The 26191-nt window shown below is 36.8% G+C and overlaps 1 protein-coding gene across 7 annotated transcripts in view; it reads right to left on the bottom strand.

Moving 5' to 3' along the window:
• GRIK1 (glutamate ionotropic receptor kainate type subunit 1) overlaps positions 1 to 26191 on the bottom strand; it is a 427625-nt gene that overhangs the window by 278412 nt on the left and 123022 nt on the right. The window lies entirely within an intron of this gene.

Genomic DNA, 26191 nt, shown 5'->3' on the forward strand with positions numbered 1-26191 from the left:
TTTGCTCTTATCATTGAAAGCCTCTCTTTCTCAAAGATATTAGATAACTCTAGGGTGTTAAGCAACATAAAGTTATTTAGGGGTGCAAGGAAGAACAGTAGTTATTAATTTTATGCAAACACCTAGCTAATTTTCAAAGGATCCAAGCACCACCACAAATGAGAAGATCCATGGACTATCTGGGGGGAAGATCATTTCCTGTGTATTTAATTGATCCTCTATTACTTTTCTCTTGACAGGTATAGCTCACTAATGGAATTTTCCCAGTGCCACCATTATTAGAAATGTCAGTGTGACATTTGATTAATCTAGTCTACTTAGACTTGGAACACAAACCATGTGTTTATTCTAACAACATAATTAATTACTATTCCCTCTTTTTGTTTTCAATATATTTAACATTTCCATCTTTAGCCTATATGTGCATTATACCTTTTCAGTAGGTCAGGTCCATTCCATGGGTCCTGCCTATGAGATACCACAGACTGGTAGAACATCAGAAACTTGAATCAATTTTGTTACCAGTTTCATTTAAATTTTAATTGGATTTCTTTGGTGATTTCTAGTGCTAGGAATTGAGTGCAGGGCTTAATGACTCTCTTTCGCTTTAGTGTTCCTCACTTTGGTTCTAATTTTCCGTAGGGTCCTAAGAGAAACCACTTCTTAAACACTACTGATTTTTTCAGCAAAGTTTCCCAGTCTGCGATAATACTGTATAGTCTTATTCATTCATTCATTCAGTCTTTTGTTAGGTCATTCAGTCATCTAACAAATAATTAAAGGTAATAATAGTACAGTAGGGAATAAAAGAGACAAAGTCCCTGCCTACTTGAGCTTACATTGTAGTGAAGGGAGTAGAAGCCAACTCAAGCCAAGGCCTATAATTGTGATAAGTGCTATGGAGTGAAATGTAGCAGGATGAGGAGCTTGGAGGGATGAGTTGTTATGAGGAAGAATAATTGTCTTATTATATAAAGGTGGTCAAGATAGGCTTTGTGAAATGATGGCATTTGAGTAGACATCCGAAAGCAATGAGGGAGAAAGCTGTGTAGATATCTTGGAGAAGAGCAGTCCAGGCAGAGGGTGAGCAAGCCCAGAAGTCTTGGAGGGGGAACATGCCTAGCATGGAGCCTGAGGAGGCCAGTGAGCACAAGTGGGATGGGATAGATATAACTCAGATAGTTGGTGCAAGTCAGATCACGTAGGGCCTTGTAGACCACTGAAATATACTAGGTTTTACTTCGGGTGAATTAGAAAGCCACTGGAAGTGACCATGTTAAACTTAACCTGAGCCCTGTGTTCCTGGAAATAAGCAACGGTTCAAGAAATCCCTCTTCTTTTGTATCCTGGGAAATGGCTTACTGCAAAGAATGGCTTACTTCCCCTCATGACTAAGGTAAGACCCAGGGATGATGTCTTTGTTTACTTAGGGAAAGGCCAGATACTGACCCTCCCCATTCTCATTCCTTGTCTCATAAATGATTTGCTGAACTATTTGTCCCCTCTGACCAACTGGAACAAAATGTCTGTTGACCAAACTTTAAAGTTTCTCTCTTCATCACATGGACTCACCCCTAAGGCGAAACAAACATAGGAATTCAGAACAATCTCTTCTTAATGATCTCTCCTGAAAATTGCTCACAAGGAAAGATATCTTCTGCTCAGCTGTCCCATCAAACTATCTGCTCATCCCACTCTCTCAGGCCTGCCTCTTTCTTGCCTGATTTATTCCTCTTCATAAAAGAAAAGCCCTTTTCTGCTTAACTTTGATTTCTTTGCATACCTCATGGTCTGGGCTTTCTCCCTGTTACAATAGCAGCCCCCTCCCTGTATAGCAGTATCCCCCTTCCTTTAGTGCAATCATCTTTTTGAAAACTGTTTTTTCTTAAGTCCATATTTGTTTTTTATTTGATAGAGGTTTTGAACAGAGGAGGGACATGGACAGTGGAGATTTATGAATAAAGGCTCAACATGGGTGCTGAGTAGAGGAAAGTATGTAGAAATGTATAGAGGCACAAGGGAGCTAGTGGGGAGATTACAATTTATTTGCACGCCAAGGAATTTTACAAGGTTAATTATAAAATCTCCAGTGTTTGCTAGGAATTTGTCCTGCCTACAGGCTACGTTTGGTCCTCAAAAGTTAAATTTTTGTGGAGCTCATAGATAAATGAAGATTGCTGGGTGGAACAGGCAAGTTGAGTGACATGCTCACATAAGTCTCCTTTTGTCATATTTGAGATTGATGTTTTCAGTGAGAGGACCCAGGGAATGATGTAAGTTAAGATGTACAACATGATGAACGTCCAAGTTAGAAGAGTCATCTTATTCACCATATGTTTTTACTCAACAAATGTTTAGTAGATACCTCTTTTACAGATCCCAGGTTCTAGGAAACTGCAGTCAAAAAAGACCCACACTTTAGGGAGATATGTATTCTAGTTGGGGGATATGGATTCTAAATAACTAGTCAGTTTAAAAGAGGTGCAGATCGTGGTAGGAAGGAAGTAAACAGAGTTATAGAATAATAGCTGAGGAGGATGGGAACCAAATTTAAATTGGTTGGTCTGAGGAGACCTTTCGGAGTAGGGAACCCTGGAGCTGAGAAGCAGCTGGAATAGTTAGTGCAAAAGTCTTGAGAGGCCAACAATTGAATACAGTCCAGGAATAAGATGTAGGTCATTGTGGGGATCTGGAAGAAAGTGTGATGTGAGCTCCGGTCAAACAGAGGAACTGGGTCCAGATCCTGTGGGACCTTGTAAGACATGGTAAGGAGGTGAAATTTTATTCTAAGTGAGATGGAAAGCCAGAAAAATCTGTGAGACACTGATGCTGGAGACTCTTCTTCCTACTAAAATTTTCCCTGCCTATATCTGCTCCCAGAAGCAGAGACAGTAAAAAAAAGGGTTGGGGGATTATTTCTTGGTACCAACAACTGGGAAAAGAACACTGCTTTACACAAATGGAATAGTTACTTCAGTGAGTGTTATAACTCCTGTTGAATTCCAGCCAAGGCCTATCAGATTCAGTTCTACACAAATATGGGGGAGAGATGGAGAAGGAAAGGGAAAGGTTGGGGGAGAGAAAATTAGAGAAGGGAGAGGGAACAATTTAAATAGCATGGTTCAGGTAAATCAATAAGGTTGAAAGGATAAATGAATGATGTCAACCCTTTGAAAAGGAAGCATCAAGGATTTTAATGAATTTTCAGCCTTGGTGAAGAAGGGAAATTCATTCTTCAGGTGAGTAGGTAACTGATTAGTGATAGTTTTGTATTAGTCTAGTAAAAGCAGTTGAAAGCCCTGGAGAAAGATTAAGTAATGAAGAGTTGGAGGCCTGATAAAACACTATACAGGAGAGGATGAAAATAACCATAAATAGGAAGAACTGACAAGTTGAAATTTTGATATATTTGTTGAAATGGTTTTTTTTTCTACTTTATAGCAGATTTCTTTCATGTTTGTCTTCTAACATTATTTGTTAACATCTTTATTGGAATATAATTGTTTTACAATGTTGTGTTAGCTTCTGCTGTATAACAAGGTGAATCAGCTACATATACATACATCCCCATATCTCCTACCTCTTGCATCTCCCTCCCACACTCCCTATCCCACCTCTCTAGGTGGACACAAAGCACGGGAGCTGATCTACCTGTGCTATGTGGCTGTTTCCCACGAGCTATCTATTTTACATTTGGTAGTGTATATATGTCAATGCCACTCTCTCACTTTGTCCCAGCTTACCCTTCCCCCTCCCCCTCCCCGTGTTGTTGAAAAGTTTTAATCAGAAAACTCTTAAATAAATTAGTTTCTGATTATGAGCTCTCTCCATAGAACTACATACTCACAATACTATAAATATAATATTTACACACGTTAATGGACTGGATTATATATTGCAAAACCATATATTTGGGTCATTCATGGGATTTTTTTCAACTGATTATATACAATTTTTGCTTTATATTCAGATTTAAGAACATAATCTTCCTAAATTAGAACTGCTAATTTATAACATTGTTGATAGGGAAAAATAAGTTTCAAGTTTTAATAAAATAATTTAATATACATTCTGGAATTTGATTAATTTGGAAATTGGAAACCAACTTAATGTAAGTTATAGATACATAATATAAATTTATTATAAATTCTAAAACTTATATATATACATACATGTATAAGTTTTAGGCTTGGGTAGCTACAACTTTTGAGTTTATTGCAATAAGATGCATTTTCCCTTTGTTGCATCTGAAAGAGAATGAAAGGATCCTTGTGGTCACAATGATTATATGAAAAATAGTGGAATTATGAAGTCAGTGTTAGGTAAGTGCTCATGACCACCATTATTTGAAATTTTTTATGGAGAAAGGTGAGAGAAATACTTTCTGAAGGTACATTTACTCTTTAAGGGCACTGGTTTGTCATTCCCCAACATTATGAAGTAATTTTCTAAAAGGCACAGCCCTCTCAACATGTGAAATCCTAGAGCATCACCAAAAGCAAGTTTTGTCCTAGGTACACAGTAGGAACTCCACAAATGTATTCTGAATGGCTACAATTTGAGCAGCTGGTGCTGATGATTATGATTTAACTGTAACCAAAATGTCCATTATGGTTAATTAAATATGCCTACTCTGAAATGTGCCCTTCACTTGGCTCAATGCAACACAATGCACAGACTTCCAAGGCATTGTGCAGACTCACTGCTAAGGTTGTTGTGCATATTGCAAAGCAAATCTATTCCTATTCATGGTGTGTCTTGGTATGAAAGCGACAGAAAAGGTGTAAACAACTGCATTAGCAGCAGTTACGAAACTTAAATATATAGCATAAAGAGTAATTGTTTTACTGTGGAGAAAATAATATGTACTTTTTAATTTTTAATGTTTCTTTAGGATATGGGTGGAATAATTTCTACTTTTGTCTCAGTAGCACTTAGTGTAATCAAACCTATTTAATGTCACTATTTCTTATTATTCTACATCAATTAATGCACCTCCTTTGCTTATTAGCACATCCAATTCTCCCCCTTATACTCAGGTTGTAAATGAAAGCTGGTCTATGTAAATGGCCCAGAAAAGCAACACACAGAAGCATGTTAGAGGGCAGCTATCCTTAATATATATATATACATACCACATCATTGTACTCGGACCTAGCATGCAATACAACATAAGGGATCAAGGAAATTGAGCCAGATGACATGAGCACAAGACTATTGATTATGGATATCCTTGAGAGGCACATCTTTGCATGTGTGTAATGTGAATTACAATTATACTACTCTTAGGGCCACAGCCTTGGACAACCCCAGGGGGCAACCACTCAAAGTGTAATCCATGTGAATGTTTACCTCTGGAGTTCTACAGTGCATCTCCTGGAGCCGTATATGATAGCCCTGATATAGATAATGCACCAGTGACAGTATATTGTCACTGGTGATGACTCTTCTTTCTCTTTCCTTTCTATTTCTTCTAATGTTTCCTCCGGTTCTCTTCCTCCTCCTTTTTCTTATTTGTTTGATTTCCCCTCTCTATTAGACACAGAAGGTAGTAGAGGAAAACAAATTGAGAAGGGAACGAAGTCTTCTACTGGAAGGGAGATATCCTAATAATTTAGTCACTTGGTTGTTAGATAAATAATTCAGGTTAACCAGAAAGGGTTAAGCTAACATCAGTGAATTAGCTGAATTAAAAAATAAGTTTTACAACAGAATACACTTTCTTGTCAAGTGCTCATGGAACATTCTCAAGCCTAGATCATATCTTGGGACACAAGTCAAGCCTTGGTAAATTCAAGAAAATTGAAATCGCATCAAGTATCTTTTCAGACGACAATGCTATGAGACTAGATATCAATTACAGGAAAAACTCTATAAAAAATACAAACACATGGAGGCTAAACAATACACTACTTAATAACCAAGAGATCACTGAAGAAATCAAAAAATACCTAGAAACAAATGACAGTGAAAATACGATGACCCAAAACCTATGGGATTCAGCAAAAGCAGTTCTAAGAGGAAAGTTTATAGCAATACTGTCCTACTGCAAGAAACAAGAAAAGTCTCAAATAAACAACCTAACCTTACACCTAAAGCAATTAAAGAAAGAAGAACAAAAAACACCCAAAATTACCAGAAGGAAAGAAGTCATAAAGATCAGATCAGAAATAAATGAAAAAGAAATGAAGAAAATAGTAAAGATCAATAAAACTAAAAGCTGTTTCTTTGAGAAGATAAACAAAATTGATAAACTATTCCCCAAACTCATGAAGAAAAAAAGGGTGAAGACTCAAATCAATAGAGCTAGAAAATTAAAAGGAGAAGTAACAACTGGCACTGCAGATATACAAAGGATCATGAGAGATTACTACAAGCAACTCTATGCCAATCAAATGGACAACCTGGAAGAAATGGACAAATTCTTAGAAAAGCACAACCTTCTGAGACTGAACCAGGAAGAAATAGAAAATATAAACAGACCAATCACAAGCACTGAAATTGAGACTGTGATTAAAAATCTTTAGACAAACAAAAGCCCAGGACCAGATGGCTTCACAGGTGAATTCTATCAAATAATTAGAGAAGAGCTAATACCTATTCTTCTCAAACTCTTCCAAAATATAGCAGAGGGAGGAACACTTCCAAACTCATTCTACAAGGCCACCATCACCCTGATACCAAAACCAGACAAAGATGTCACAAAGAAACAAAACTACAAGTCAATATCACTGGTGAACATAGATGTAAAAATCCTCAACAAAATACTAGCAAACAGAATCCAACAGCACATTAAAAGAATTATACACCATGACCAAGTGGGATTTATCCCAGGAATGCAAAGATTCTTCAACATATGCAAATCAATCAATGTGATACACCATATTAACAAATTGAAGGAGAAAAACCATATGATCTTCTCAATACATGCAGAAACACTTTCGACAAAATTCAACAGTCATTTATGATAAAAACCCTCCAGAAAGTAGGCATAAAGGGAATTTACCTCAACATAATAAAGGCCATAGAGGAAAAATCCACAGCCAACATCATTCTCAATGGTGAAAAATGAACCATTTCCACTAAGATCAGGAGCAAGACAAGGTTGTCCACTCTCACCACTATTATTCAACATAGTTTTGGAAGTTTAGCCACAGCAAACAGAGGTGAAAAAGAAATAAAAGGGATCCAAATCAAAAAAGAAGAAGTAAAGCTGTCACTGTTTGCAGATGACATGATACTATACAGAAAGAATCCTAAAGATGTCACCAGAAAACTACTAGAGCTAATCAATGAATTAGGTAAAGTAGCAGGATACAAAATTAATGCACAGAAATCTCTTGCATTCCTATATACTAATGATGAAAAATCTGAAGTTGAAATCAAGAAAACACTCCCATTTACCACTGCAACAAAAAGAATAAAATACCTAGGAATAAATCTACCTATGGAGACAAAAGACCTTTATGCAGAAAACTATAAGACACTGATGAAAGAAATTAAAGACTATACAAAGAGATGGAGAGATATACCGTGTTCTTGGATTGGAAGAATCAACATTTTTAAAATGACTCTACTACCCAAAGCAATCTACAGATTCAATCCAGTGCCTATCACACTACCCATGGCATTTTTCATAGAACTAGAACAAAAAAATTCACAATTCTTATGGAAACACAAAAGACCCCGAAGAGCCAAAGCAATCTTGAGAAAGAAAAACGGAACTGGAAGAATCAGGCTCCCGGACTTTGGACTCTACTACAAAGCTACAATAATGAAGAGAGTATGGTACTGACACAAAAACAGAAATATAGATCAATGGAACAGTATAGAAATCCCAGAGATAAACACATGCACAGATGGTCACTTTATTTTTGATAAAGGAGGCAAGCATATACAATGGAGAAAAGACAGCCTCTTCAATAATTGGTGCTGGGAAAACTGGACAGCTACATGTAAAAGAATGAAATGAGAACACTCCCTAACACCACACACAAAAATAAACTCAAAATGGATTAAAGACCTAAACATAAGGCCAGACTATATAAAACTCTTAGAGGAAAATATAGGCAGAACACTCTACCATAGCAACACATAAATCACAGCAAGATCCTTTCTGACCCACCTCCTAGAGAAATGGCAATAAAAACAAACATAAACAAACGGGACCTAATGAAACTTCAAAGCTTTTGCACAGCAAAGGATACCATAAACAAGATGAAACAACAACTCTGAGAATGGGAGAAAATATTTGCAAATGAATCAACTGAAAAAGGATTAATCTCCAAAATTTACAAGCAGCTCATGCAGATCAATATCAAAAAAACAAACAACCCAATCCAAAAATGGGCAGAAGACCTAAATAGACATTTCTTCAAAGAAGATACACAGATGGCCAAGAAGCACATGAAAGGCTTCTCAACATCACTAATCGTTAGAGAAATCCAAATCAAAACTCCAATGATGTATCACCTCACACCAGTCAGAATGGTCATCATCAAGAAATCTGCAAACAATAAATGCTGGAGAGGGTGAGGAGAAAAGGGAACCCTCTTGCACTGTTGGTGGGAATGTACATTGATACAGCCACTATGGAGAAAAGTATGGAGGCTCCTTAAAAAACTGAAAATAGAACTACCATACGAGCCAGCAATCCCACTACTGGGCATATACCCTGAGAAAATAATAATTCAAAAAGATTCAGGTACCACAATGTTCATTGCAGCTCTATTTACAATAGCCAGAACATGGAAGCAACCTAAGTGTCCATTGACAGCTGAATGGATAAAGAAGATGTGGCACATATATACAATGGAATATTACTCAGCCATAAAAAGGAATGAAATTGAGTTATTTGTAGTGAGGTGGATGTACCTAGAGTCTGCCATACAGAGTGAAGTAAGTCAGAAAGAGAAAAACAAATACCGTATGCTAACACATATGTATGGAACCTAAAAAAAAGAGAGGTTCTGAAAAGTCTAGGGGCAGGACAGGATAAAGATGCAGACATAGAGAATGGACTTGAGGACATGGAGAGGAGGAGGGGTAGGCAGGGATGAAGTGAGAGAGTAGCATGGACATATATACACAACCAAATGTAAAATAGGTAGTGGGAAGCAGCCGCATAGCACAGGGAGATCAGCTTGGTGCTTTGTGACCACCTAGATTGGTGGGATAGGGAGTGTGGGAGGGAGACACAAGAGGGAGGATATGTGGGGATATATGTATATGCATAGCTGATTCACCTTGTTATACAGCAGAAACTAAAACACACCATTATAAACAGTTATACTCCAATAAAGATGTTAAAAACAAAGAAAGTGGAACCACTGGGAAATTGGATAAAATAATTATGTATCAGGAACTCATTTTCTTTTTTAATGTCATGATTCTTCTAGAGACATGGAAATATGGTAGATTTACTGGGCTTTTTGGCTCTTCTTTAATGTTTTTCATGGAAAGTAAAGAGGTTGCACAAAAAGAAATCTGTGTCTAATGCAACTAATTAACTTGTTTACTGCTAATTATGCCATTCGAGTATCCTACTCAGAGAAAACTACTGAAAGAAGACTTCCTCTGCATTCACTTTCCTGGAAGGGTGACAACATAGTTAATTTATCATCCTAACCAGAGCATTTTTAAGTGCTCAACAGACATAAATTTGGGCACAAACATGTGCATTTTGTAATTGTGGTCTTAGTTATTAAGGAATTTTATGCAAGCACATACCCACACATCTAGAAATTTCAGAAATTTGGAAATAAATATCAGATTTATTCTTAAGACTCTAGAAGAATTTAACTTTGAAGGTAATCACCACCTCCTACTCTTCACTATACTTCCAAGATCTAGTGTGGTTAGATGATTGCAGGTCCCAATTAATGTCTATTTTATTGACGGAGAACCAAGTAAAATTTGGAGGAAGAGTCAATCTCCCCAATCAACTTGGTGACAATGGGTACAGATCAGCTTTATTCTTATACTTTAACTCACTAATTTTCATCCTTGAGAGAATTAAATACTATATACTGTAGATATATGTTCTAATACATATCATATATTGTAAGTTATTTTATAACTTTAGTCACTCAGCAATTGAGCTGATTTCTATTGTAATCAATTCAGTTTATCTGATTTTGTTTATTACATAGTTAACAAAACTGCATCTGAACTAGTATTAAAACAGAATTTAGTTTGTTCTTAATGTACTAGTGTAAAGGTAAACATGCCAAATAACCAGGATAGAAGAGGAAATTTTCCTAATATCAGGAAGTCAGGTAGCCTATCATCAAGCTGCCAGCAAGACAGTGAGTGTTGTTACCTATGAAGAAGGAATATGGAATAGAGCCCAGAATATACTGACCCTTTGTGTTGTGTGGAAAAAGCAGAAATCATTTTCTTAAGTCTGTGTGAAAAATGTTTCCAGTAGACTTTATGTCTTTGTCCAAGGGAGGAGGGCTTGAGGGAGCCACACAGAAGGCATTGATGGCCATAGAGGAATTGCTGCCAATCATGCCTTTCCCCCCAGGAGTTCTGAGATGGTTGTCACACCATCTCAGTGTAGACAGAGATGTAGACAGTGTAGTGACAGTGTAGATTGTCACACTTATAAATGAATTTCTGATTTGACATTCTGCCACCAGCAGTGTTACTTGGCTTCTGCCTTCCATTGATTATATTATAAATCTATTTCTGGAGTGTAGAGGTGGAGTGACATTGAAGCCCTATACAGAAAAAGCTGTGCATTATATATGCACACCCTCATTTTTCATTCATTGATAAATTTCTGCATGGGCAAAGTAATTCCTTCATGTAGTCTCAGAACTCTTTTTAGTTAACCTATGACAGCTGTGCAATTAGTTACATTTGTCAATACTCTAATAAAGTAGATGGTTGAATTTTCAAGGCTAGGGGGCTAAATTAATCAACGATTTTTTTTATCAGTTTGGAAGGACAGTTCCATTTAAAAGCTGTGGAATGCTAAATGAAAGGCAACACTCTGCTTGAACTTGTTCTCTTTTTCTTTAACAATGTCTTGCCTAGACCTCTTTTAGCAAAAAAGTACAAGGTTTTCTCTCATTGGATGAAGTTTCATCTTTCAATGTTCACCCATCCCTTAAATATTGTCTCCTCTGAGAAGATATAGTCTCCTGTAATCTTCATGAAATCCAGGTCTTTCTTTAGTGTGATTCAAATAGAATCTGTTTTTAAGTTTGTTGCTTTTTAGTCCCAATGACTAAAACATTGTTTTCTTTTGCTTCTGTACTCATGAGTTTCCAAATGATTTTTTAAACAAATTGTAGAGGGTAGATTGCATCTATACACCATGGTGAGCCTTGAACACAGACTGTAAGAAATTGACTACAATTACTGAATATCCTTTCTATCTACTGTCTTTTATAATATACTTGGCTCATTGTCTTGTATTGATCCAACCACATAATAAGCTTTATTAGGTTTCCCCTTAGAATATCCAAGGATACTATTGCTAAAAGATTTTAGAAAAACAGAAAGAAATGACTTAACTAGATTCTCAATTTAGGTTTTCCTGATGACTGCATAGAAAAAGCTAATAATAGCATTGATAATATTTAACCCTATTAAAATACCAAGATTATCTTTCATTCCTTCAGTGTAAGTGATACCTAAATAGTTTAGTGTAATTTTAATTATGCTAGTTTTTTTTTTCTTACAACTCTATAGATTAGCACCATAAGATGATTTGGATATTTAGATATTTTTTCTTCCCTAAAGTTCTGTAATTTAGATAAATATGAAAACTGCAAGAGACCCAGTCTTACTGTTGTATACATTAAATTGAAGAAGGAAAAGCAGGACAATAACTATAATAAATTAAAAGAAATTCTTCACTCACTACTTGAATCTCTGGAAGAATTTTAGAGTGAAACAATCCACAGAAACAATTTCTAAAGTCCATGTTCCTCTCAGTTCCAATTTCTTAATACAACTCAGCATTTCCAAAGTCTTTTTGGCGTTTGGAATGATATTGATCTCCTCACAAGTTCTAGAGACTATGTAGTCATTTGTTTTAAGCATTCATTAGCTAAATTGTCATCATCCATTCTGAGGTCATCATAAGACTGGTTTGCTTTATTTGACTGGTTTAGTTAAATCCTGTGTTTTGTGGAGATGAGATGAGATGAGAGTTGGAGAGAAGTTGAGAAAGATCAGTCAATGTCATTTGTCCCTTTCTGACAATCAGCAAATGGAGGTAATCTCTAGAAAATACTGACTCAGAGAATTCTTGAGTGTTATGAACATTGCCAGACATTGCTGTATTCCAAGAACACCATCAATAGGGTATACCCCATAATCTGCAATAAAAGTTATCAACCTTTTCCCCACATCAGTTATATTACACAGAAATAGTTACATTTTTTCCCTGTCCTGTCTTGGATGGGGGATGTGCTATCAAACTACTAGATTTTAGATTCTGTCTTGTTTTTATTATCAGTAAAAAAAAAAGGAAAAAAATAAACCCTGCAACTGTCTTAAGATATTGAATCTGAAATGGGCATTGACCATATGTGCACATTTTATGCTGTATGACCACATGTAAGGCATATTTTATGCTGTATGTACAGTATTTCATTTAAGGTAGAGACTAGAGTGTCTTTTATTTAATGGATAAAGTGGACAAGTGTTTAAAGACATTAGGTGACTTGGGATTTGAACCCAGATGTATGTGATTACAGAGCTCAAGATTTAGGGCTCCTTTTTTATTGGAAACATACTGAATATATTTGAATAGAAATCCCTGTTATGGGAATAATAAGCTGGTTATTTTAAAGTTAAACCATTTGTTGCTCTACATTGAAGTATGAAACAGTTTCGTTAAGTGGAAAATGATAAGTTTAATCACAAGAGCGCTTGTAGAACATCTTCTGCAGATAAGGTCGTTGTACTAGACAGTCTCATAGCTCCCTACCAGCTAAAAGAGTGCATCACTCTCTTAATGTCATGGCATGAGAATTTAGACAATTCCTTTTTATGTGGATTTGTCAAAGCAAATCCCTTATAAGTTATCTGGGTCACAAAAGTGAAATACATGACCTGGCTTCCTTAAAGCCTACATAGCCAAAGGCACTGACTCTTTTGCTGCTCCCTCTAGACAAGCAATAATTCAATACTAGCAGCTGTTTCCTTTCCTATGTGTCAGAGTTGATCTCTGAGAATAGCAGAGAGGGATTGTACAAATAGAAAGGAAGACAACCTCTCTCCAATATGTGAGTGTGCATACAGACCTGTCCACCCAGCTATTTCCCCACTCCAGCTTAAAAGATTTTAAAAAGAAGTCACCTTTATCAGGTAAACATTACAAGTCAGTGCCATTGTATTCTCATACATATGACAGAATGAGCTGTCTTGAAACTATGTACTCAGGTGTTGCAACTTAAAAAAGGACCATGTTCCCAGTCAATAATGGCTTATATATTGTATTTGATGGATTCTTGTTGGAATTTCTGTTAGCCCATCAGACCAAAAGTTCTTTGAGTGAAAATAAAGTATCTGTTAATTAAACAAACAAATCTGCCCACCCAGCTTTTACTAAACGCCTGCCGTATGCCTAATACTACATCAGATAGTGTGGAGAACATGGCACATATAAGACAAGGTCTATACCATGGAGATCTTATAATACATTGGGAGATAAAAGGCTATCAAAAAAGTAGTAAACAAAAAATATATAACACGCCATATGCAGACAAAGGAAGGTAGAGAGGCTGGTGGAGTTTGGAGAAGGAGCTCTGAGTAATGGCTGGAGCTTCTGGAAAAGTAGATTCCATGCAAGAAGGAGGGAGAGAGGAACAATGGGCTACTCAGAGAGCATGCTGGAGAGTCAAACTACTGATGTGACAGGGCAAAGGACAGTGATGGCTTTGGTTTCCTCACACCACAACCCTCAGGCCAACAGCTGGTTTGCAAAAGGAGGCCCATGATCTCAATAAAAATGAATATTATGGGGAATTAACTGTGATGGTCATCACTTTGAATTCTCCCACTTTAACAAGTGAGGGAACTGAAGCAGGCTGGCATGAAGTGCCCCATTCAAGATCACACAACTGATTAGTGACAGAAATGGACTTAGAAACCCATGCAGAGTGACTCTTTCTTGCATTTAAGTGTACAATTTCCTTCACACTGCACCCCAATTCAAACACTTGTTCTTTTACTTACTCTCTTCTAATTGATACTTATCTTTTTATAAACTTAGCTGACCCAGTCTAAAGAGTGGAAAAGTCACAGTCAATACTTTTTAGTTAGTCTGTTGATCAAGGGCTTGGTCAAGTACCCAAATTGAGTTCAGATTTCACTAATTTGCTGAAACCTGAAATGGAACAGACTCATAGTTAGTGGTGCCTGGATCTGATTGTCATTTTGTTTGACTACTGATGTATACTTATTGGCTGCATTTTCAATACAATTAAGATTAACCACTTTTTATAAGACTGCATGAAGATATGGGGATATAAAGTTCTTCAAATGTTTGGATCTATTTTCAATTGATTTTCTTATATACATAGAGATATTTACAACTACTCATATATAGACAGAGGCACATTATTTTTTCAGAAAAAAATCTGAACTCAGAAATTATTAAAGAAAACAATTGCTGTTTTTCCACTAATTATAACCCAGCAATAATTACAACCTAGGATTCTATCAGACATTATTTTTCACCAAAATTTTTTTCATTTGTCCTTTTTTTCCCTAGAAGTAGCATTCCCTCAAGTCCCACATCATTCTTTGTGAGAAAATATAAACCATGTTAGAAACCGGACATGGCAACTCAAAGGTGCAAGGGATTCTTCACATATATCTTGGCATTTGTTTCTCTCTGATGGAACAATGGATGGAGCTGTTTCAGAAACTGAGATTTTTTTTTTCCAGTCACATTCATAATGAGCAGAAACAGCTCCTTTCAACTGTTAGACACTTAGAACGAACCAAGAGGTACCCTAACATGAACAGCAAAATCTGAATTTTCAGTTGTCTCCCAATCCAAAAACTGTGGAGTCAGAACTCTCTCCCTCTTTTTCTCAGTGCCATTAAGCCTTGTCATTGTCTTTTTAGAAAATATTTTTATGACCTTCCTTCCTGACTATGTCTCTGTCATCACTTTAACTTAAGGCTTTATTATTACATGCCTTCAATAAGCACCAGGCTGGTTCCTTTTGTCTCTTGACAATTGACTTGATTCCCCTACCCCATGTCTCTCTCTCTCTCTCTCTCTCTCTCTCTCTCTCTCTCTCTCTCTCTCTCTCTCACACACACACACAGTGGAATGACATTCTTCAAATAATATTGCTCTCATTACTTTCCTGCTCAGCAAACTATTGTATCAAGTGAAAATCATTTTCTCAGGATTTCATCATCCTCCACTCACTTTCCAACATGAGTTACTGTGCATCATGCTCTCTGTACTCCACCTGGGCTTCTAAGATCATCTTTGTGGTTTGGTTCCAGCTATTCACACTGTCTGAAATACAATTTCAACCCTCCATGTCTATACTAACAAAGGAAATAGAGACTCTAAAGCATCCCTGTTTGCCTATCCATCATCTGAGACCCATTTCAAGCTCTGGGTCTTCCAAGAAATGGATCTTGACCAATCTAGCCAACCTAAAATACATACTGACTGATTTTCTCAATTACAACTTAGAATTCAGTCCCTTATCTTTCTTTAATATTTTTATGTGACTCCTAATAAGTTGTATGCTCCTTAAGGGGGGAACTAAATCATTCAGAGTGTTTAGCATAGTTTTAAAGATAAGAAGGTTGCTTATTGATTGATTATCAAAGACCTCAAGCAAACAGTACAATTTTATTACATAATGCTGTAGTTTTATTCAGACCCTAAGACTGGATGAGATGTGGATGTTTGGGAAAGAGGCCAATAGATGCATGGAAACCACCCCTTAATAGAGAGTGTTGCGGTCAGATGTAAGATAAGGCTAGCACAGGAATTTAGGGCCTCTTGTAAAGTAACCACAATTCCATCCTCCAGCCGTTCCATGGTCTTCTAGGTGAGGTTGGTCCACAACTCCACCTTTATTTATTGATTGATTTAAAAAAATGATTTTATGAAATGCATATACGATATTTTCACAAGTCAGAAAATGCCATAGTTATGGTTCTTGAAAGGCTAACGTATTCATCTTTCACAAGGTAAATGTTAAGGAGTACATCTAAGTACCAAACTAATTAGCAATTATGTGCACCTCATAAGCAAATGATCATCTCACAACTACAGTCTTTAAATTTCCAGGTTCCCGTCCTCAGGGCACAATTCAGGAAAGTATCAACAAACTGCACGGCAATGCTCTGTGTTGAGTTGAGAGATATTTCTGAGACTGGGCTGTTCTGTGAGCCCTGAAGGTAGTGCTGGTTATAGGTTGGCCAGAGGGATCTTGGTGGCTCTTCTTCGGGACAGGCCTTGGGGCAGTACATATCTGGCTGCACTGGGTTATATGAGTACTCTGCAGAGCTGTGGGGGTTGTGTTAGCTACCTTCCTACCTCTATGAAGATGTTGTTCAGCTCTTTCCAAATCCACAACTGGCTCACTGTCTCAGAGAATTAGTAAATTAAGGGAAAATCTCTTCTATCTTCCCATCTACGATGGCTATAATTTTCCTAAAATCAGCATCCTTCCCCACCCCTTTATCCAAGCAGTAGGCCCCACTCCCAGCCACAGGATGTGCACATGATTGAGGCTGGCCCTAGGGACTAATTCTCATGGAATTTTTTCTATCTGGACTTGTCAAGAAAGATATACTTTCTGCTTCCTTCATGGAATGTGAGGAGAGGGAAAAGAACTGATTGCTATCATGTGTCCAGCATCATGTGGCTAAAGCTTGTCTGGGAGAACAAAGCTGATACATGAAGGCAAAGGATTGGGAGATGCACAGAAAGTTATGGTAGCATTAGAGCCTCTGATGCTCAAAACTTTCAGTCTTTCCAAAGTCTGGCCACTCAGCTCTTCTTTTGAATGTGGGATCTACCCCCTTTATCTTGAAAATAACTCCCTCAAACATCCAGTTTCCCCCTAGTTACATCTCACTCATAATAAAAAAAAAGAAATTGTCTAAAACATTAGAAAAAGCCAGTGGGAAATTTTTTAAGCTAAATTTCCACCTGAGAAAAGGAGATTCCAAAGATTTGCTACTTATCTTTTTCCATCAGCATGTTGAGTTTCCATACCTACCTTAAAAATGCTTGCCCCAAAGTGCTTCATGAGAAAAAAAATTTGAGCTTCAAGGAGACAACTTTAATTAGACAAGAGAGTATGGCCCATTTTCAACTCTGATTAAAAAAAATAATAAAAACAGAACACAAAGCTTTCTTCAGTAAGTGTAATATTATTTGAATGGAATGAATATAGAATCTGAATCTAACTACAAAGTCACCAAATGATAATATCAGGATAATGGGGTTAATGTGTTTAGTACTGTATGATAGTAAGGCAAATTACTTTTAGTTTAATTGTTAGTCTTTCTCTACAAAAGAAATGACACATTCTACATTACTGATTCCTACTAATAAGTTCTAAGAATATGAATCGCTACTAGTTTGGGAACTTTCCCATGTTATCATCCTAGCATGCAAATTCCATTTTGTATGTGTAAAAATAAAGGCAACTGAGGGAAGTTAATTATACATTGAGGCCATCAAAAATAATAATAACTAAGAATTTTATAGTATTTACTACATACCAGGTAGTATTCTAAGTTTTCCACATTATAATTTTATTTTATTCTCATAACTGTCTTGTAAACTATTATTATCCCCATTTTACAGATTAAAAAACTAAGGAACTGAGGTAGAAGGAGTTTAAGTTGGCCAAGAGTATGCTTCTAGTCAGAGGAAGAGGCAATGTTCAGATGCAGGGAGTCTATAGAGCCTGTGCTTCTAACTAATTTTACCTCTCAAAGGCAGCTATTAGGTCATGGAATAGACAGTTTTGGTTACTTATACAGAACTCCATTTCCCCCCAAACCCTTTGTTTTTCTCACAAGTTCCTAGATTTTCTGAGGGTATGCAGTACACGAACTTTATGGGAAGCTCAGCTTACTTCATGATACAGGAGTGAAAATTGGATGGTGAAATCCAGTTAGCACACACCATCCTCCCAGCCACAGCCATTAGTTCTGGAGTGGTCTTGGGACCTAAAAGAGACACAGGGGCAAATCCCAGCCTTGTTGTCAGAATGCTGGAGCAGACCCTCACTCTCCCAGTCAAAAGCCGTGGTGTGGTATATGTCTATGAATCCTGGCACTGCTGCAGCCTCTTTGCCATCATGAGGAAACTGGTCTAGCATGAAGCTGATGGTGTGGAAGGCAGAGAAAAGTGACAGAAGTCACCATGTCCTTCATGACATCATTGAGCCACTGATCAAACCGACAGTGAAGTCTGACCTCCCAAGAGCTTCTAGTTTTGTGTGAGGAATTAAATCACCTTGAAGAGTTAAAGCTAGTCTGAGCAGAACAAATGTAGTCTAATTCAGGTGAATTAGATTTTTTCCTTGTGATTATTAAGAAGAAATTAGTAGTGTTCTTCTAGATGATAAACAACTCCACTGAAGTGAGTGGAGTAAAAATTAGATACTTTAAAAAGCCACGTTAATTCAGGTCAGTAGCATGGTCAGTAACATACATTTTTGTTTCTTAAGTGTTTGTTAATGTAGATTTGAGATGGCAAATGCATAGGGTGCCAGCCCTTCCCCTCCTGACACCCATAGCAGTCATTGCTGACCAGCCACCATAGTGCTTCTACTGAGCCAGCATTCCTCTCAGCATGGTGCTTCAGGTAACCACAATCAGGAGATCAGAGTTTGTAAAGGAAACTCGTGGTCACTGATCTAGGTAATCACTGATTTTTACTACAACATAAACTTGGCAATTTTGTGAAAGCACTTCACTGTAAATCAGCATTATTCCATAAGAACACTACTATAACTGGGAGTTGCATTGTCATCTAGGGAAGCAAACATGCTATAAATCAGAATAATGGGAAATGTGACATGAAAACGCAACTCAACCGTAAACCTTTATAATAATTTAAAATAAATAATAAAATTGTGTTCTGAAGCCTTTAAAAAGGGCCTACATTTACCGTATACATTTATTTTATGAGGCATCTCAATATACTATGAATAATACTTTCTGATTATAAAATTATAATTCTGTTGCATCATGTTTTACACAAAATGAATCTGTAAGATGATATAAATATTAATTGAATTTTTAATTTACATTGATATTTTCATTTAGATAGGGCTTTTTGGTTTGGTTGGGTGGCCATTCAACAACTAACTAATCAGCCCATAAAAAGCTAATTATCCAATTAAATTTCAGAGCTTTCAATAAAAAGACCCCATAGAAGGTAAACAAATCCAGAATCATTCCCAGCAATACTTAGATTAGTAGGTTTATGCTAATGGTCATGACATATTTTCCATTGAAAATAATTTTGAAACATAATTTCTTTTGACCCTCTTGTCTCATCAACTATAGAAGTAGCTATTCCACATAATTCAAATACCAATCCTAAGGAGTATCATATATGTTGACAAATCACTGTTTAAAGGTCTTTCAAACAATTTTTCTGGGGAAGCACACCATAGTCCTTCATTAAGTCAGTATAGCAGTCCAGCATTAATTCATATGTGCATACCTACCTTGGGCTGGGTGCTATTTTAGGCACTGGGGACATGTAACAATAAACAAAGTACACATATTCCCTTCCAGTATGGGAGTTATCCTAATATTTGTTGAATGGAACAAAAGTTAATAACAACAAGGCTTCATAACTCATGTCTATCCATACTCCATTTGGAGTTTCTGAAGATTTCAGAAAAAAATATTTGCTGTTACTGTTGGACATGACCAAGGATATATTGAGATGTATTTTACTATCCCAAACCATAGTGTAAGCAGCTATCACCTTTTCTCATTGAGCAGCCTCCTCATCTCCTTTTCCATGTCATTAGATTAAGATACACAGCCCAGTCCTTACAGCCTTCCTGCTCTGGAGGACATTTCAGCAGGGTTTTAACACAGCAGAGTAACACATGTCCACAGTCTCAACAGTTCTTTAAGAGATGAATTCAAGCTTCTTTTAAAAGCTCTTGCTCATGACCTGGCAATTAACTGTATTTATGGAGATCCAGTGTTGTATGAAGTAATCTGATAGACTGCCAGCAGAGTGTCACGTCCCAGTGGCAGCCGTGGGGTGGGAGAAAGATTTGTAACTGTGTGTACAATTTTCCAATGGCAGCACAACTATGAGCTGATTCTCAGATCCTTCTAAGCAGCGATATCTTTGGTTGTGATGGAACTGTGGAGGCAAGAGAGGAAGTTATCCCAGAAGGAGCCCTGACATCTGAGGCTACGTTCTTCTCCTTGCAGATGTTTCTGTTGAGTCAAGCTGCTAGTACCTCTCTCTTGCTCGCATAGTAATAGTTCCTACACTTTGCTAGACAAGTGACCTGCATAGTTGATCCTGGTGATGTTCTTATTCTAAGGTAGAGGACCTATTCTATGGTGACATTTTCTTAACCTCAGGTTTTTTTTTTTTTAATTGAATAAATTGAGCTCAAACTTTGAGTATTCTATGAGGAAAGTATCCAATAATTAATTAATTAATTCCTCCTTACTTCCCTTTGTTCTCTCTCTTTCTCTCTCTCTCTCTCCCCCCCCCCCAACTGAATTCATGAATTAGCTATTCTCACCTTTCTGCCTATGACATTTAGATTCATACAGACCTTTATTGTACTCAAACGGTTGATAGAGATTGTACTTTTGTTTAAGGAATTGAGAAAAATGCATAATATATGTAAAAGTGGAATTATTATTAATAGTTTGTGCCAGACTCTGGCTAGCTGTTCACCAATCTCATTTCCTTTCTGATGTCAACAATCTCAGGACATTTAGGCTAAATGCTTACTTTCCCTGTTTCCTTTCTAGTTAGGTGTGACCATTTGGTTGAGTTCTGGAAAAATGTAGTGTGTTCAGAAGTGATGTACACGACTTCCATCCTTGACTTATTAAAGTCTTTCCACTCATGATCCACCAGCTTAATGAAGCATGGCAATGGTGGGAGACACACAGTAGAAGGGACCAGGATTTGGAAATCACATTTGAAGGAGAAGTAGATGTCAGTTAGTATCACCTGCTTTGAACCTCTGGGAGCTGGGAAAGAAAAGACTGTATTTGATCTTTAAATATTTTGGAATTTGTTTGTTACAACAGCTAGTGTAATCTTAACCAATAGAGTTAGTACCTATAATTATGATCAAAATCTAAAGATTAAAAGTAGAAGCAATAGATTAACTTTCAAGTGGAGATGTTTACTTTTTAAATTATCTTTTTAAAATAGGTTTAAAAAATCTATAATGACAACAAAACATAACAATGAAGCAGAGAATTCCAGAACCAATGTGTCATTACATATTTATATACAACAAAACAAGTAGTTTGTTATTACATAAGATCTTCAGATCCTTCCTAGGACCAGATCCATCCACTGTTTTTTTCTCATCATTTAGAATTGGTGAGAGCACTAACAGTCATTTTTATTACTTTCTCAAGCCAGGGCTGGAGCATTGGCACAGCAGTGAGTGTCTAGGTTGAGTTATGGATTCCTGATGGCTTTGTCTTTGGCTGTGGGTTTCCTCATCAGAAGGCTTAGCCAGTTTCCATGGTGATAAGCACTGGGTACACATGAGGTCTCTTCATCTGGGAGCTTGGTAAGGGGCAGGGTGACCTTACAAAGGGAATATATTAAAGTCCTAGGATGAGGGGAAGAAAGGGTCACTGGGCACTCAGAATTGGCCTTTTCCCCACTGGATTTGATGCTGCCCTACTGGGAGTGACAGATTTCAAAAAAAAAAGGAAAGAAGTAGAGCATGGATTCCAACTGTCACAGAAATTTCCAGAATAAAGGAGGGAATTTTTGTTTTCAAGTCAGAGCTGAAGTGACTGACAGGAATTCGTGATGCCCTGGAGGAAGCCAGAGATGGATTGATTCCACTCCCCAACCCTTGTGGTTTTGGCTCTCAGATGTGAGAGCAGAGCCTATTGGTGAGTTCCAATGATCTCCTCCCACACTGAATGGCTGGAAATGAATCAAAAGCTTGCAAGAGCTGTAAAGTGAGTGGGCATGCCTCTGGCTCACGTGCATAATATACAGTTTCTGAATACATACAGATTGGCAGCCTTGAGAGTGGAACTTGTCACTGTGGGCCAGCCTTTCTTTGAGGGAGATTATTCTCTCACCAATCTGATATGCATATTATATATATATATATATATATATATATATATATATATATATATATATATAAGCAATTACCAGGACATGTAAAGAAAGGACCTGTTAACAGAAGGTGTGTTGTTTTTGTAGTAGTGGATGAATAGGAGTCACATAAGCAAGGCCAATTTCTTTATGAAGTTCTAGTAACATTCAATGCCAGTGTTCCTCATTCATGCTTTGACTCCTTCCAGAAGCACTAAAGGGAATTATATGCTTGAAATGTATGGTGTTTATCCATAGTTTCTTTTGAATATGTGTCTTTCTGATTTTCAGCTTTCAGAGTTAGCCAGCACCTCCAACGGTCTCTGCCGTTCAAGGTGCAGTTCGTAATTTTCCTCAACCCTCCATTCTCCTTCCTCTTCAATGTGCTGTATGAGTTAGTACAAAAATGTGGGAAAGCAATGTACATACTTGAAACACACAGAGAAAGTCAAGGCTCCTTCCAGTTCAATGAGCCTAATGCACCCTTTGGATCTCACAGGATTGGCTAAAGATTGCTATTTCCATTGTGTTCCCATTTTTTCCCTCTCTCTTAGACCATCATTTTCCTCAGCCCCAATTTTTCTTAGTTATCCTAATTTATCAAATGTACTTTTTTCTTAAGTACTTCCCTTTCAATGCACTTTACAGCAACATAATGGAAAGTGGAAAGAAACACTATGAAAAGCATTGTAATTTTATCTAATATTTGAAAGCTACAATTTTCTTATAGATAAGACAATGTAATCAGACATAATTAAATAATATAGTTCCCATTTTCCTTCTTAAATTCAGTTGATCTTGTTTTGCTAGTCATGTCAGTCTTTGGGAACACAAGCACCCTATTCCTTCTTAATTCATGCTTTCTTCTTCCATTTATTGAATCCAAGAGAGAGAAACGCATGAAGTTAGAAATCTCAGGAATTTAACGCAGTATCAGTATCATAGCAGGAAAGCTTAGAGAGCGAGTGAAAAAAGGTAGAGAAGTGGCAACAGCTGAGTCAAAATTCTGCTGTGATGCTTGGTTTCAGCCCCACCAGCTTGAAGTCTTCGTTAAGCATCCATTATCATTCCTGCACATGAGGACACCCCCATTGCCAGAGTTACAGGCTTTGACAATAGCAAAGGTGATATGACAGCTGCCTTATTCTGGGAATGGGAACACAACATGCTCCCAAAGTAATAACATTTCTTATTTAAAGGGAAGATATCTTTAACTGACCCTTCATTTCCCCCCTGAGACTGACAGGCAATTTCGACTGTTTATTTTCACTTAGCTCCGATGAATGACTCTATTTCATTCAGTTTCACAATGATTTGGTGGTGCATGCTGCTTGCTGGCACCGAGTGTAAGTGTAAGTGAAGGGCATCATTAGAGACATTCCAGAGCAATCTTGGTGAAATTAGATTCTTTGGAAACTAAATCAAGCCTTAGTTTCAAGGAGGGGAAGCTGGACAAGAGGAGAGTAATGTGAAATTGGCTGAATTATCCTTAGATTTCAAGGCATTAGACAAGGTCAGAAAACCAAAGTTTAAATTCTATTTTCACTCATGTGTACACTCTGTCCATAATAACTAGTTAATGAGTATATTGATACTTACACCATGTCTGTTTACTTCTAGAAAGCACATTTTCATTAAATTGTGCAATTGTGGGTACACAAATATAGTGCTAGTTGATGAATTGCTTTATTCTCTTTACTTGAACTATAAGTAGATTTTATTTTATTTTATTTTTAAAATTTCTATTGGAGTACAGTTGACTTACAATGTTGTGTTTGTTTCAGGTGTACAACAAAGTGAATCAGCTATACATATACAAATATCCACTCTTTTTTAGATAATTTTCCCATATAGGCCATTGCAGAGTATTGGTAGAGTTCCCTGTGCTATACAGTATGTCCTTATTAGGTATCTATTTCATATATAGTAATGTGTCTATGTCAATTCCAATCTCCCAATTTGTCCCTGCCCCCCTTAACCCCTGGTAACCATAAGTTTGTTTTCTACATCTGTAAATCTATTTCTATTTTGTAGATAAGTTCATTTGTAATCCTTTTTTATATTCCACATATAAGTGATATCATATATTCGTCTTTCTCTGTCTGACTTACTTCACTCAGTATGACAATCCCTAGTTCTATCCACGTTGCTGCAAATGGCATTATTATGTTCTTTTTTACAGCTGAGTAATATTCCATTGTATATTGGAATATACATCTTCTTTATCCATTCCTCTGTTGATGAACCACATCTTGTATCCATTCCTCTGCTGATGGACATTTAGGTTGCTTGAATGTCCTAGCTATTGTAAATAGTGCTGCAACGAACATTGGGGTACATGTATCTTTTCAAATTATGGTTTTCTCTAGATATATGCCCAGTAGTGGGATTGCTGGATCATATGGTAGCTCTATTTTTAGTTTCTTAAGGAAACTCTATACTGTTCTTCTTAGTGACTGTACCAATTAATATGAGCAGATTTTAAGTACAGAGATTCTCCTCTCTATTTTGATTATTTTTATTGAGGTTTCATAACCTTTTCTATTTGCATCCCTCCTACCAGGAAAACTCTTTTCCCATAGCCTAGATGGCTTGCTTTCTTCATATACTAGGTCTCGGTTGAAATGTTACCTCAGCAGAAATGCCTTCCCAAACTGTCCCATTTAAAATGGTTCATCAGACGCAAGTCATTTTTTATGCTCACCTAATTCATTTCATATGTGTCAGTTATTTCGTTGTGAAACAACAATATATTTAATTTCAATTACTTTTTTATTTTGAAGTATAGTTGATTTACAGTGTTTCAGGAGTACGGAAAAATGATTCAGTTATACACATATCTATCTATTTATCTAGCTATCTATTTATCTGTCTATCTATCTATCTATTCTTTTCCAGATTCTTTTCCATTATAGGTTATTACAAGACATTGAATATAGTTCCCTGTACTATATAATAGGTCCTTGTTGTTTATCTCTTTTATATACAATAGTGTGTATCTGTTAATCCCAAATTCCCAGTTTATCCCTCCTCTCCTTCCCCTTTGGTAACCATGTTTGTCTTCTATGTCTGTGAGTCTATTTCTGTTTTGTAAATAAGTTCAATTGTATCATTTTCTTAGAGTCCACATATAAGTGATATCATATGATATTTGTCTTTCTCTGTCTGACTTACTTCACTTAGTATGATAATCTCTAGGCCCATCCCTGTTGCCACATCTTTCTTCTTTATCCATTCTTCTGTTGATGGACATTTAGGTTGCTTCCACCTCATGGCTATTCCAAAATATGCAAACAGTTTATACAACTCAACATTTAAAACAAACAAACAAACCAAGCAAAAAACGAGTGGAAGACCTAAATACACGTTTCTCCAAAGAAGACATACAGATGGCCAATAGGCACATGAAAAGATGTTCAACATTGCTAATTATTAGATAAATACAAATCAAAACTACAGTGAGGTACCACCTCTCACCAGTCAGAATGACCATCATCAAAAAGTCTGCAAATAACAGTCCCTCCCATCAGGAAGCTTGCACAAGCCTCTTAGATAACCTCATCCACCAGAGGGCAGACAGCAGAAGCAAGAAGAACTACAATCCACAGCCTGTGGAACAAAAACCACATTCACAGAAAGATAGACAAGATGAAAAAGCAGCGGGGTATGTGTCAGATGAAGGAGTAAGACAAAACCCCAGAAAAACAACTAAATGAAATGGAGATAGGCAACCTTCCAGAAAAAGAATTCAGAATAATGATAGTGAAGATGATCCAGGAGCTCAGAAAAAGAATGGAGGCAAAGACAAAGAAGATGCAAGAAATGTTTAACAAAGATCTAGAAGAATTAAAGAACAAACAACAGAGATGAACA

Source organism: Phocoena sinus, chromosome 4 (genome assembly GCF_008692025.1).
Source record: "Phocoena sinus isolate mPhoSin1 chromosome 4, mPhoSin1.pri, whole genome shotgun sequence".
Lineage (NCBI taxonomy): Eukaryota > Metazoa > Chordata > Mammalia > Artiodactyla > Phocoenidae > Phocoena > Phocoena sinus.